Here is a 12931-nt window from a genome sequence, read left to right as displayed (position 1 = left end):
CTATTTTGAACAAAAATATACGGCCTGGGAAAAAATATTAGCCTGACATCACTACAATAAATGCTAGTTTGGGCTGCGTACAAAGGTCACCTGATAGAATTGTTTTTTTAAGAAAGGAAGCACGGTACTATAATATAGATTCAGTAACTTTGCTTGGGGGCATAGCCTCACAATTATAAGTGCTGAATTTTGTAAAAGATCATTTTTCAAAAAGCAATGCACTAAGTAGTTATACTGTAGACATCAAAAGGAAATACCTTCTACAGGATTTGATTAAATATTTTTCCAAAGTGACATATGAATGGCCAATAAGTACAAGAAAAGATGCTCAATATCATCAGTCATTAGGGAAATGCAAGTGAAAAGCATGACAAGGTACCACTTCATGGCCACTACGATGGCTAAAATCAAAATTACAGACAATAACAAGTGTTAACGAGAATGGGAACGATCACACATCGCTGACGGGAGTGTAAAAGGGTGCAGCTGCTACGGAAAGTTTGGCCATTGCTCAAAATGGTAAACACAGTTATCCCATGAGCCAGCAATTCTACTGCTAGGTATGTAACTAAGAGAAATGAAAACATATGCCTGTGCAAAAACTTGTACATGAATGTTCCTAGCAGCATTACTCATAATGGTCAAAAAGTAGAAACAACTCAAGTGTTCATCAACTGATGAATGGTTAAGCAAAATGTGGAATATACATACAATGGAATATTAATTGGCAATCTAAAGGAATGAAGGACCAATACATGCTACGACGTGGATAAACTTTAAAAACATTGCGTTAAGAAGCCAGTCACAAAAAGACCTGCAATGTTGCGTGATTCCATTTATATGAAATGTCCAGAATGAACAAATCCAAAAAACAGAAAGTAGATTAGTGGTTGCCAGGGACTGGGGGGACGGGAGAAGGAGGACTGACGGCTAATGGGCCGAGGTTTCTTACGGAGTGATTAAAAAAAAAGTCCTGCAATTAGATAGTGGTGATGGTTGCACAACTCTGTGAAGATACCAAAATTCACAGGACTGTACATTTTAAAAGGATGAATTTTATGGTATGTGAATTCTATCTCCAAAAAGCTGTTATTAAAAAATATATGGGTTAATAAGACATAGCAAACTCTCTTTAGACTGTAGGGACGATGATATAAGCCAGAACACAGATGATTCAAAAAGGGGTTCTAGCGATGAGAAGGACACTGATGTCAAGATGTGAGTCAGGCGTTGGCTGTTTCATAAACAGGGAGAGTTGGGGGGAAAGCCATATTTTAAATGTAATGTATTATTTTATATAGTATGTGATTTAAAACATGCGTCGCTAAAATCATATTAAATATTTTGAAATGTTTACAAATTTACATTAGCTGCTTTTACACAATCCTCCTTATCAGGAGGCACACGTGTATATATCAGATGTCGACTGCCAGGCACCATCTGTCCCTCTGACTCTCAGTACAGACACGGTTCTGACCTCAACAGAGCTCACAGCCTAGTTCAACCGAGTTAAAACGGAGCTTAAGTTTGAGGTCATTTCTATGAAAAGTTTGTAAAACTGATTACGAAACCTGTGGGTCGTTCTTAATGTTTGGTGGGGCCGTAAGTTCCTTGGAGCTCAGATGAAAGCTTTGGACTTTCTTCCCATAAACATGTGCATTTGCTCAGAGGTGAAAATTATGCATCTTCTCCCAGGGCACTTATGTATGCAATCCCCGCTCACCCCTTGCACATACACACGCCATGCCCCAGGGTGTATTCTTTATTTTGAGATCATTCTTCACTGAATCCACTTGCATCTAGACCCATTCTCCAGTGTATGTGTGTTTAGATACATAAACAATGAGGACTTCAAGAATTGGAGGCCTGGAGAGGATCCTAGATGATCTGGTCCCCCCACGAGGCAGGGGGGCCCAGGGGTCACTGTGGAAAGGGCAGAGGGCCTGGCAGGCACCTGCCCTCCCCGCTTCAACCCTGGCAAGATCTACTTTAACACACAATCTACTTTTACACACTGGGCTTTAACCTAAGATCCATGTTGAAGAAAGTTCTCCTCTAGTTAAGAAGTCCCAAACCCCGTTATTGTAAGTACAAATGAAAACCCTGAGGCTTGAACTGGCCCACCCAGGTGACTCACCCAAGGTTACATGGCAGGAAGGTGACAAAGCAGTGACTTCCTGGGTCTGCTCCCTGGGTAGCGCTCTCTCTGTCGCCACACCTCTCCCTGGGAATGAACACAGGTTGGCAGCTAAGCGTTTAGGAAACAGGTACAGGAAGGGTTTTACTAGACAGAGAATCAGGTAAAGAAAGAGGGAGAAGGTTCAGAGGCCACTCTGGGGACAATGGAGGGCCACCCTCTGGACAGCTCAGAGTGCAGCCACCACGGCAAGCCCCAGGCCTGTGCACAGGTGGGTGGAAGTCCAGGTCACTAAAAACTGCCAACCTCTGCCTTGCAAATCTCTCTCCTGTATCCCAAAAGCGACTTCACCCTCTACCAAGGCTCCCTGCCTTTTTTCCTACTCCCTGTTTTTCTCCTGTCATTCAGCCTGGCCAGAAGGGGCTCCATAAGCAGGAGGATGAGGGGGGAAAAGAAGGCAAGGATCCAATGGGTTAGACACAGGCGTAGCTCAGCAAAGGGATTATCAAGCTCCTGCTCTAAGTCACCCACTCCCTCTCTCTGGGCTCTAGGAAACCTCCACGTGCCCCAAGAGGCCAGGATAGCATCCCGACCCTGGGGGAGAATGCGGTCCTGCTCTGTTGCAACTGGCTGTTGTGAAGCCCAGCACAGGGGATGAGGAAGATCACATCTGGCCCTGGGGAGCCAGGCACGAGTATGTAGGAGAAGGAGGCACATGGAATCCCCAATCCTTGGAATTTGAGGGAGTTTGGAAGAAGAACAAAAGAGTGGGAGGGGCTTGATCTGAGCCTGGGGGAGGAATCTGACTGAAGAAGGTGGAAGGGGCTAGGTGGTCCAGGCAGGACAGAGGACTTGGGCAGAGGTTTGATGAAGACCAGTGGGCAGACCAGGCTCTAGCTGGGGTGAAGGGCTTAGTTTGGAAAGCATGGGGAAGGAAGGGGAAGGAAGAAGAGAAGGTAAATGAAGGTCAGATTACAGAGAGCGTTAAACAGTAAGTGCAAGGGATGTGGATTCACCTAGAGGCACAGGAGCTTCTGAGGGAACTAGAAATAAGGAGAGGTTCTTAGGTAACGTCAGGTGATGTTGCGTAATATGGGTCAGACCAGGGTAGGGGCACGGAAAAGGAGGGGAAGGAATGAGAGGCATGAAGAAAGAATTTGCAGGATTAGTGATGGGTAAGATAAGAGCAGAGGAGAAAGGGAAGATAATTCCAAGGTTTTTGACCTGAGCATCTAGGAGAACTACAACTACATGGACAGGCGGGATGCCAGAAGGAGACGGTTTGGTGTAAGAAAACGATGAGTTTAGTTTTCAGCCCGTAACATTGAAGATGAGTTACTCAAGTGGAAACTCTTAGAGTTACTCTTACACATTCTTGGAAGTGGAGAGCTGAAGCGAGGGAGGAGGGTCAGACAGGAGGGGGAGACCAGGAGTTGTCGGAACTGATGACGGTGGATAAGGGGGCGGCAGACTGAAGTGCATGACTCTCCAGGAGGCTGCTATACAGAGGTTTCCATGAGACCTCTAGACAGGCTGACACTTAGTGCATCGCTACCAAAGATGAGGTCCATGAGAAAGGGCTTACGTATGAACTGAGAACACAGAGGAAGGAGAAGATTAAGGGGAATGACAAATTACTTACATAACCTAAACAATTTGATGCTCCCATAAACCCTACAGCTTTCAAATCCATGTAAGGACCAATTTCAACTCAGAGACCATAGAAGCCTCTGATTGACCAGCAGATATTCTCCAGGACCCACAAATCATCCCAGATTACAGAATTTATCCAGACTCTTGAGACTCCCACATGCCCCTCCTTTGAGGTCAAGCTCTTTACTCTCTGATCCACTTTATACACTGCTGCCCAAATCTGATCATGCCCCCTTCACCCAAGTTCATATCTCAAGAGCTCTCTGCAGCCTTTAGAAGAAAGTCCAGTGGCTCCCTACAGCCTTCAGCATGATGTCCAAACCCTTCAGCCACCATGCTTGAGCCTTATGTAAGTTTCCACCCTTAACTTAATTGCCCTTTGATACTCTTGGCTCCAGCCAAAATGAGTCATTCAAATCACGCCTCGCCACCTCCCTTTTATTTACACTCTTTGACCACAACCACCGTTCCAAGTTTCCGTGGCCATACACTGGACGTCCTTTGAGAGCTTTTCCAAATGCCCCTTCCTCCAAGAAGCATTCCCAGACAACCCAGACCGAAGACCTCTCTCCGTTCTCTGACCTCATATAGCACTTTATTGGTGCCTCTTTTATGGCACCAAAAGTCCCCATCTTGTCTTACAGTTATGTATCTTTATGTATGACATCCCCAAGCAGACTGTAAACTCCCTGAGGACAGATACAGTTCCTCAAACGGGGGGAAAGATTATATACTCTGAGTGACGGGGGGGCTGAAGGAGGGGAGAAATACTGAACAAATGCCAAGAGTGAGTCACAGGTGAGAAAACTCAGGCTCCGAGGGGTTATGTAGCTAGGCAATGCCAACCAAGGAGGAAGTGACAGGTCAAGACTCAACCCACGTCATTCTGACCCAAACTCTTCATCTTTCCAGGGATCCTGCCCGGCAGTGCTTTATGAGGCACTTTCACGTAAGCCAAGTGTTTCCCTCAACGACCCTATCAGGGATGCAGTACTATATCTTCATTTTCAGATGAGAAAAGTGAAGCGACTTACCCAAAGTCACACAGCTAGCAACTGGAAGAATCTAGACCAAAGCCGTGTCTCCTGACCCCTGACCGTCTGTCCACTCACCCAGGCGGACAATCTGCCAGCATTGAGCTGGGGGCTTGAGAACTTCAGCTCGGGACAACCACTCACAGCGGCCTAAATGGACGTGGCCATGTTTCCGTGCCCAGCATCTGTGTATATAGCAGATCAAAGGTAAACCGATGCCGGTAAGAGCATCTTCGAAGGTGCTGGAGTATCAGGTCTCTGGTAACCTGCCTGGAGCTGGAACTGGGGGTGGGGAGAGTGTACACCTGAGCCAGGGAGAGGAGCTGGGTTCTCACCCCCAAAGCTCCGGAAGAACAAAGAGAGTGCTTGAGGCTAGGTGCGGGGGAGGACGAGACAGGTGACATTTATTTAGAAACCAGAAAAACACGTGATGCTCCAAGTGGCAGGGACCAGAGGAAGGACGGTTCCCTCACCGGTGGGAAATGGTACCCCTCCTCCAGAAGAGCAAATCCCGAACTCAGGGCAGAATTCCCAATGGGCCCACATGTGTCCCAGTGGGACTGCAACAAGTGGGGAGTCTGAGAGGCAGCTGGAAGACCCTTAGAGAAAGAAAGGGCATGAAACGGGGGGACTGCGGTCCTGGGGCCCTCAAAGTTGTTGGGAGAATTGGCCTATTGAAGGGGACACTAGTCCACGAGTCGAGAACTAAACCCAGCAGCAAGCTCTAAACTCCGGGCGAGTACATTCCTTTGAGCTCCTGCCTAGCGAGCGATGGTGCCAGGTTCTGCGTGGGTGGATTTCAGGGCGTAAAAAGGGAAGAAGGTGACGGGAGAGGAGGAAAATGTTAGTGAACTGTCACCAGGATAGAAAAGGGGAAGGCTCCCCTTCCACGGCCTTGGTGGTGGTTGATCTTAGCTCTAATCACGTTGACCAGCTGCATTTAGTGCTGGGCAAGGTAAGAGCTGGGTGGGGTCTGCAGCCCATCCGCAGCCCACCTAGAGGGTCACCTGGAGACAAAATCCTGCACTCCTATCAACCCACGCCTCTTGTCTAGGTAAAAAGCGCATCGGAATACGCAGTCTCCAGCCTGCTCTCTTGATCAAACCGTCATCATGAGTAATAATTATACCTTGGGAAATGGCAGAGTGACTCAAAAGAGCTGTGCCCTGCCCCACTGCCGCCCCCTCGCATGGCTCAGAGCTTCATGCTGGGTGCCTAGAACCCCGGAAACCGAAGCCACCATTTTCCCCTGCCTGTCAGCCCTCTGAGCGCCTTCAGTGGCCATGCGGACTCCAGTGTCTGGTGGGCAGCGGTAGAAAGTCTCTTTGCTGGCTACAGAGCTAATCAGGCCAGGCTGTCACAGACACAGGGCACTGGGGGTGGGGTGTGGGGATGCAGGTTGGGGGCAAGAAGCAAATTCTGTCTTGTACATGATGCACAGGAGAAGCCCACTTCTGCCCCTCAAAACATGGCCTTTTTCCCCAGGGGGGAAAACAAAATGGCCCTTCCCCACCAGCTCAGATCAACTCAAAGTATGAACTAGAATGATAAGAAGAGCTACAGTTATTGCGTGCCTACTGTGTGCCTGAAAAAGGACGGAATGTCTTATGTACAGCCAAGGTTATTAAGCTGGTGCATAGGGCCATCTGGGACATTAAAATACTGGACTAGTCCATCCAAGCTTGTAAATGTCCCCCACACACACCCCCACGGCCCTGACTGCCTGCCTGCCTCATCCACCTCCCAGGTTCCCTGTGGCCCCTGGCACAGCAGGCTCAGTTCTGTTAGATCCCTGCCCATGCCTTAGTGGCTGTTGATATTTGGAATATTACTCCTGGTATAGCTTCACAAAAAGCCCTGTCATCATCTCAGAGACGAGGAAGAGAGGGCTGCACGACTTAGCCAAGGTCACACAGTGAGTCCCAGAGCCAGAGCTGGAACCCAGGCTGACTGACCAAGTCCGGGCACTGGACCACTGGACCACCAACCACGCTAGTGTTTCGGAGACTCTCACCACTCTCTCTGCTCCTCCGCCTTTACCCTAGAACTGGCCCAGAGTCTAAGAGACATTCTTGATTGGGGAGCCAGCAAGAACTTCTGTTAATTACCACCCTTTCTGCCCAAGGACCTCAGCAATTGTCCATTTTTATTCCGGCCACCTCAGAGATCCATTCATCTGGGAGGCCAGGGCCACAGAGTCCCGAGCCTATGAGCCTTCTGGGCAGGGAGAAAAGTAGGAATAGGACACCTACCACTCGGGGTTCACCCAGGGGACGCTTCCTCCCCTCCCCTGCCTCAACTGTACTTTCCTTAACAATATTAAGAACATACGGAATGACTGCCATACCCTGGAGGGGCTACATGCAGAGGGACACACTCTTCCAGGGTCCTCCGAACAATGGGAAAGGGGTGTGAACTGTGGTAGGAAGATTTAGGCTGACACAAGTGGGGGTTTGTGTCTGTGAGGGATGAGCGATGCTGGGACAGGGGCTTCGGTCCCTGAAGATCTTCTGTAAACTGGACAGGACTAAGTCCAGGCTAGAGTTATGGGATGAATAATGGCTGCAGAAAGATCTGCTTGGTTCCAGAACGGCACCTACATCAACAGTCAGTAGGAGTGGAGTGCTATTTCCATTGAGATGGTAGTAGGTGTCCCCCAAACCCACTACAAGGGGTCTACAGTCAAATTTAGGGGATGCTAATAAGTCCAGCGATACAGGTGTCTTTTCTGAGGAGCTGTCCATAGCCTTGATCATACACATACGCCGGACAAATCTCCGAGAGTGGGCTCACTGGAGCGTTTCAGCAGGGCAACACCTGTAACTATCTCATGGCAGAGAGTTTCTCTGAACACTGTTTGGCAAATGCTGCTCTAAAGAACTGGGGACAAAATGCGTACCACTGGGCAGGGGGGTGGGGAGATTTAGCCGCTACAAAGAGGGACCATGTGTAACCCAGTGGTTGCCACAAGGGAAACACACCTTCCATTTCCTCTTTCTCTTAACAAATTCTTAACTCCCTCCAGGTTCCCTTCTAGAAGGCCCCCTAATTCGCTCTTATAAATGCCGCCATTAGGATAAAAAAGATGTGGCACATATATACAATGGAATATTACTCAGCCATAAAATGAAACGAAACTGAGCTCTTTGTAATGAGGTGGATAGACCTAGAGTCTGTCATACAGAGTGAAGTAAGTCAGAAAGAGAAAGACAAATACCATATGCTAACACATATATATGGAATTTAAGAAGGAAAAAAATGTCAGGAAGAACCTAGGGGTAAGACAGGAATAAAGACACAGACCTACTAGAGAATGGACTTGAGGATATGGGGAGGGGGAAGGGTAAGCTGTGACAAAGGGAGAGAGAGGCATGGACATATATACACTACCAAACGTAAGGTAGATAGCTAGTGGGAAGCAGCCGCAGAGCACAGGGAGATCAGCTCGGTGCTTTGTGACCGCCTGGAGGGGTAGGATAGGGAGGGTGGGAGGGAGACGCAAGAGGGAAGGGATATGGGAACAGATGTATATGTATAACTGATTCATTTTGTTATAAAGCAGAAACTAACACACCATTGTGAAGCAATTATACTCCCATCAAGATGTAAAAATAAATAAATAAATAAATAAATGCTGCCATTAAAGTCAAAACAAGGCATCCCTACTTCTTCTACCCCTGAGCTCTAGTTTCTAATAAGGTACTCCTTATGAAAGTGGGAATATTGACAGCTAAATTTTATGGCACATTTGTCTGCGTCAGTTGTGCTGGGTATGTTACCTGGATTCTCCCTTCTAATTCATTCACATTTCCTTTCAGCTAATTCAACTTTGAGTTATGGCCACCCCTTCCCCAGGGTCTTCCAGAGCATCTGGGAAGCACGTCATTGACAAAGCTGAAAACTGACCCCAGCTCTCCCTTTCTGCTCAGGAGCTAACCCGCTCTCTCTCTAGGAGAAGGACCTCCACCACTTACTTCCCCTGCGACCTCTGAGGGCTCAATAAATATAAACAGAAATAAACGAGCCCCAAGCACTTCAGGGATGCTACTTTGGTTACCCCTGTGAAAGTGCTATGAAGAGTAATATCTACCACTTTTTCTTCAGCACTCCCTGGGCAATTTACATACATTACCACGGATCCACCCCACAACCTGAACGAACAGATACTCTTATCCTCATTTCTGAAAAGAGATTCTGGGGTTCCAAGGAGTTAAGTGGTTTACGTAAGCCCTCACAGCAGGCAAGTGGCCAAGCTGGCATTTGAATCCAGGTTCATGGGGCTCCAAAGACCAAGGAATTGTCTTTCTTTTGTTTTTAAGAAATAACATGCTCAATCAGTGATTCCAAAGTGGAATCTAGAAGGATTGGTTACAAGATAATATGTCCTGGGCTGCGGGGGTGGGATGAAGTGGGAGATTGGGATTCACATATGTACACTATTGATACTATGTATAAAATAGAAAACTATTGAGAACCTACTGTACAGCACAGGGAACTCTACTCAGTGCTCTGTGGTGACCTAAATGGGAAGGAAATCCAAAAAAGAGGGGATATATGTATACGTATAGCTGATTCACTTTGCTGTCCAGCAGAGACTAACACAACATTGTAAAGCAACTATACTCCAATAAAAATTAATTAAAAATTAATAAATTTTTTAAAATAATAAAAAAAGAAAAAAAAAGATAATATGTCCTGAGACTGTCCCCTTGGTGCCTGGACACTACCTACCCTTCACTTCCCAGCACTGTAGCATCCTCAGCTTTCCCCTAGAGGACAGGTGCCAGATAAAATACCAGATGTCCAGTTGAATTTGAATTTCAGATAAACAGTGAATAATGTCTTGGTATAAGTATGCCCCAAAGATTGCACGGGACATAGTTATACTTGACAAGTATTCATTGCTTATCTGAAATTCAAATCTGAGTGTCCTGTATTTTCATTTGCTAAATCTGGCAGCCCCGCACCCTTGAGTCAAGTCGGAGGCTGCTGGCTCTAGGGCCCAAGTGACAGGAGTTGCCATGGCAGCCAGAGCAGGCCCTTCTGGAGCCGTCTCTTCCACCTCTCCAGCTTCAACTCGCCCCTGCACGCTCCATGTGCTGAACACCCCGAGCTACTTTCAGTTTCCTGGGTTCACCCCGCTGCTTCTGGCCTCAGGTCTCAGCCCTTGCTGTGCCCTATGCCATTCATGCCCCTCTTTCCCTCCTGGGCTAATTCTACCAATCCTTCAGGTCTCCACTTAGAGTCACTTCTGCCAGGAAGCCTTCCGGGACACGCTGACCAGCTCCACCCACAGCCCCCAGCACTGGGCTGGTCAGCACCTGTTCCCTCCCTCCCCACGGCACTGCTCGGGGCGCAGGGCTGGGTCCCACGCACCCTGGTCTCCCATGCCCAGCGCCAGCACCTGGTCTCAGGTAGGAAGTCAGCCAGTGCTTATTGAATGAAGGAATGAGAGCAGAGTGTCGTGCCAGAGCTGCTCTCTCCATGTGACTCCCTCCCTCCCTCCTTCCATTTTCACACACACTTTTGTCTCTGCTTCCTCTTCGCCCTCCCCGCGAGGAGTTGGGAAAGGCTGGGGTTCGGTCCACACCTGCATTCCTTGCCCTCAAGGGAGAGGCCTCCTTGGGCCCCTTCCCTGATCTTTTCGAACCAACTGCCCCGAGGGCTCACGTCCAGCTGTGGGTCCGGGGAAAGCTCTTCCTCTTCTGGTTTCTGAGCACCCCCGGCGAATGCCCCCTGTGTGTCCAAAATTCGGCTCTCCTTCTCCCCTCCCTGACCCCTTGGAGAAGCCTAATTGGACTGAGCTCCAAGCATGGCGTGTGGGGAGACGCAAGTGTCAGATGGCTGACGTTTAGGGCAGGTGGTGGGACTCGGTGGGCTCAGAACAGCACCCATATGTTGCCTGTTCACCCACCCAAGGCTTTGCCCACGCACAGCCTGACAGGAGGAGAAGGCGGCACAGAACTTAACCCTTTAGGGGCATTCCGAAGTAATGTCACAAAGACCCGGGGGGGGCAGCGAGCGTTAACTTTAGTCCCCACAGCACACAGGCACTCACACACACACACACACACGCGCGCGCGCGCACGCACACACACGCACGCACAGAGTTCTGCCTCTACCCCCCTGCAGAGCCCTGCTTGCTTCCAGTCGGCGCTTGATTCAGAAGATGCCCTTTGGGGGGCGGGGAGCGCAGTGGGGTGTGCGTGGGAATGTGAGCAGGGTGGGCGAGCTGCAGGGCACGGCAGGGGGCAAAGCAGGAAGCGCAGAGGCTCTAAGGCAGGAGTTGAAGAAGTTGGATTCTGAAAGCTCTCTGGCCTGACCTTTAGAGGCAGGCGGCCTTTCTGTGCCCTCCCATCACCACCACCCCCATCCTCCCCTGTCTGATAAGAGAACTAAGAGGGAAAAACACCCTTTCGTCTCAAATTAACTCCAAAAATGGAATCCCTCTCCCTCCGCGGAGGGCTCGCCGGCCCCGGGAGCGCCCCACGCCGCAGCGCCCGCTTCTGGGTCCGCGGCTCCCGGTCCCGTCCGGGTCCCCGCAATCCCGGAGTCACCCCGACCCTCCCGCCTCGTCCAGCCTCGCTCCACCTTCTGGCTGGGCGCTCAGCCCCGATTGCGATCGCGGGAGGGGACTCACACGGAGCGAAGCGCCGACTCCGGCGGCGGCTCCTCGGCTCGGCCAGGTGCGGCGGGGCGGCGGCAGGTGAGGGGTTCTTCTGAAGGGGTGCGCGGCGGCTCCGGAGGCCTCCGCTGAGAAACAGCGCTGACAGGTTTGTGTTTTCCCCTCTCCTGCTCCGACTTAACCACACCCCTACTGCTCTCCTCCCCACTTCCTTAAAGGGTGGGGTGTGTTGTCTGCGGTGCCGAGCGTGTGCAGCTCCAGCCTCTTACCATAAACTCTGAAATAGACGCCGCCGCCAGTTTCCGGAGCTGCACGTGCCCGGAGATGGGGGGCCATCTCTGCCACGCCCCGACCCTAGGTGGGGTCTTCTGCTGTTCTGTGCCCGCCCTCCCCCCTTCGTGAGCAGTTGAGTCCCCGATTCCTACCACCCCTCCCTCTTTCTTCCTGTCCACTTGGAAACTTTGGGAGGCCACACTTAGAGGCTGGCGTTTCCTCTTAGCCCCCAGGTATGTTTCAGAGCTGGAGACTCACCTGCCACGCTCTCAGCATCAGTGTCCCTCCCGGTCTCTCCAAGCCCTAAAGTGCCCAGGCCCTTTTGGGGGCACCAGAAATCAGGTGAATATCACCAGGAGCTTTAGCAGAACTGGTCAAGGGGCCTGAACGCCACGGACCAGGTCCCTGCGCTGTACCAGCCAGGACAAGAGGCACAAGAATAGTCACAGCACCTGGGCAGCCTTTCTCACCCCATCTCTACATCAGGCCACTTGGTTTGTTGCCTAAATCAAGAGGCTGGTTTACCTCTTCACTCAGGCCAGCAGGGCAGTGAGAGTCAAGGCACTTAGCAACCCCTTTCCCTATCACTAGAAAGATTCCAGACTTTCTCCTGCGTAGGAGGAGGTGAACCGGGCTTAGCATAAGGTCAAAAAGCTGGTGTGTCAGTGTTGCCCCACACCCTCAGGGCTCCTCTCCAGAGCCCTCACCCCAAACTTCTTCATTCTGTATCCTGTGAAGGGTGGGGATCTCCCACGGTTCTAGAGGATGCTATTCACAAAGACGTCTCTGAGGATGGTGCCCCCTGGCGTTGTGCAGCCACATGTGACAGCCCTGCATACACTATACCCACCCCCAGACTCTCTCACCCCCCACCCCAAACTCAGCAGACGGGTCACCCCAGGAGAAAAGCCATGTCTAAATGCCAACCACTGTGCTAAGGAAGCACTCAGTTAACATTTCATCTATGTTTACGTTTCCTTTAATTCTTCCCATTTTCTGAAAAGAAAACCGAGATTAAAAGATTAACATGTCCAAGGCCACAAAATCAGAAAATCAGTGTTCCTCTAAGTACGATCAGTGGACTACCTGTAGCTTTTAAAATGCAGATACCTGGGACTTCCCTGGCAGTCCAGTGGTTAAGACTCTGAGCTTTCAATGCAGAGGACACGGGTTCAATCCCTGGTCAGGGAACTAAAATCCCACATGCAA

At 50.0% G+C, this 12931-nt stretch overlaps 1 protein-coding gene across 4 annotated transcripts in view; it reads right to left on the bottom strand.

The window, feature by feature from the left end:
* PTK2B (protein tyrosine kinase 2 beta) overlaps positions 1-11606 on the bottom strand; it is a 126915-nt gene extending 115309 nt beyond the window's left edge. For 3 of the 4 annotated variants that reach the window (XM_082622196.1, XM_082622199.1, XM_082622198.1), the window contains exon 1: positions 11465-11606. The gene's annotated coding sequence lies outside the window, so the exon portion shown is untranslated. Of the gene's footprint in view, positions 1-2137; positions 2230-11464 lie in introns of those variants that run through there. The other variant, XM_082622197.1, reaches the window with a different exon arrangement.
* Between the last annotated feature and the right edge of the window lie 1325 nt (positions 11607-12931).

Source organism: Mesoplodon mirus, assembly GCF_964341445.2.
Source record: "Mesoplodon mirus genome assembly, chromosome: 1".
NCBI classification, from domain to species: domain Eukaryota; kingdom Metazoa; phylum Chordata; class Mammalia; order Artiodactyla; family Ziphiidae; genus Mesoplodon; species Mesoplodon mirus.
Note: the sequence above shows the minus strand (reverse complement) of the source record. Positions and strands in the feature narration are given on the sequence as shown.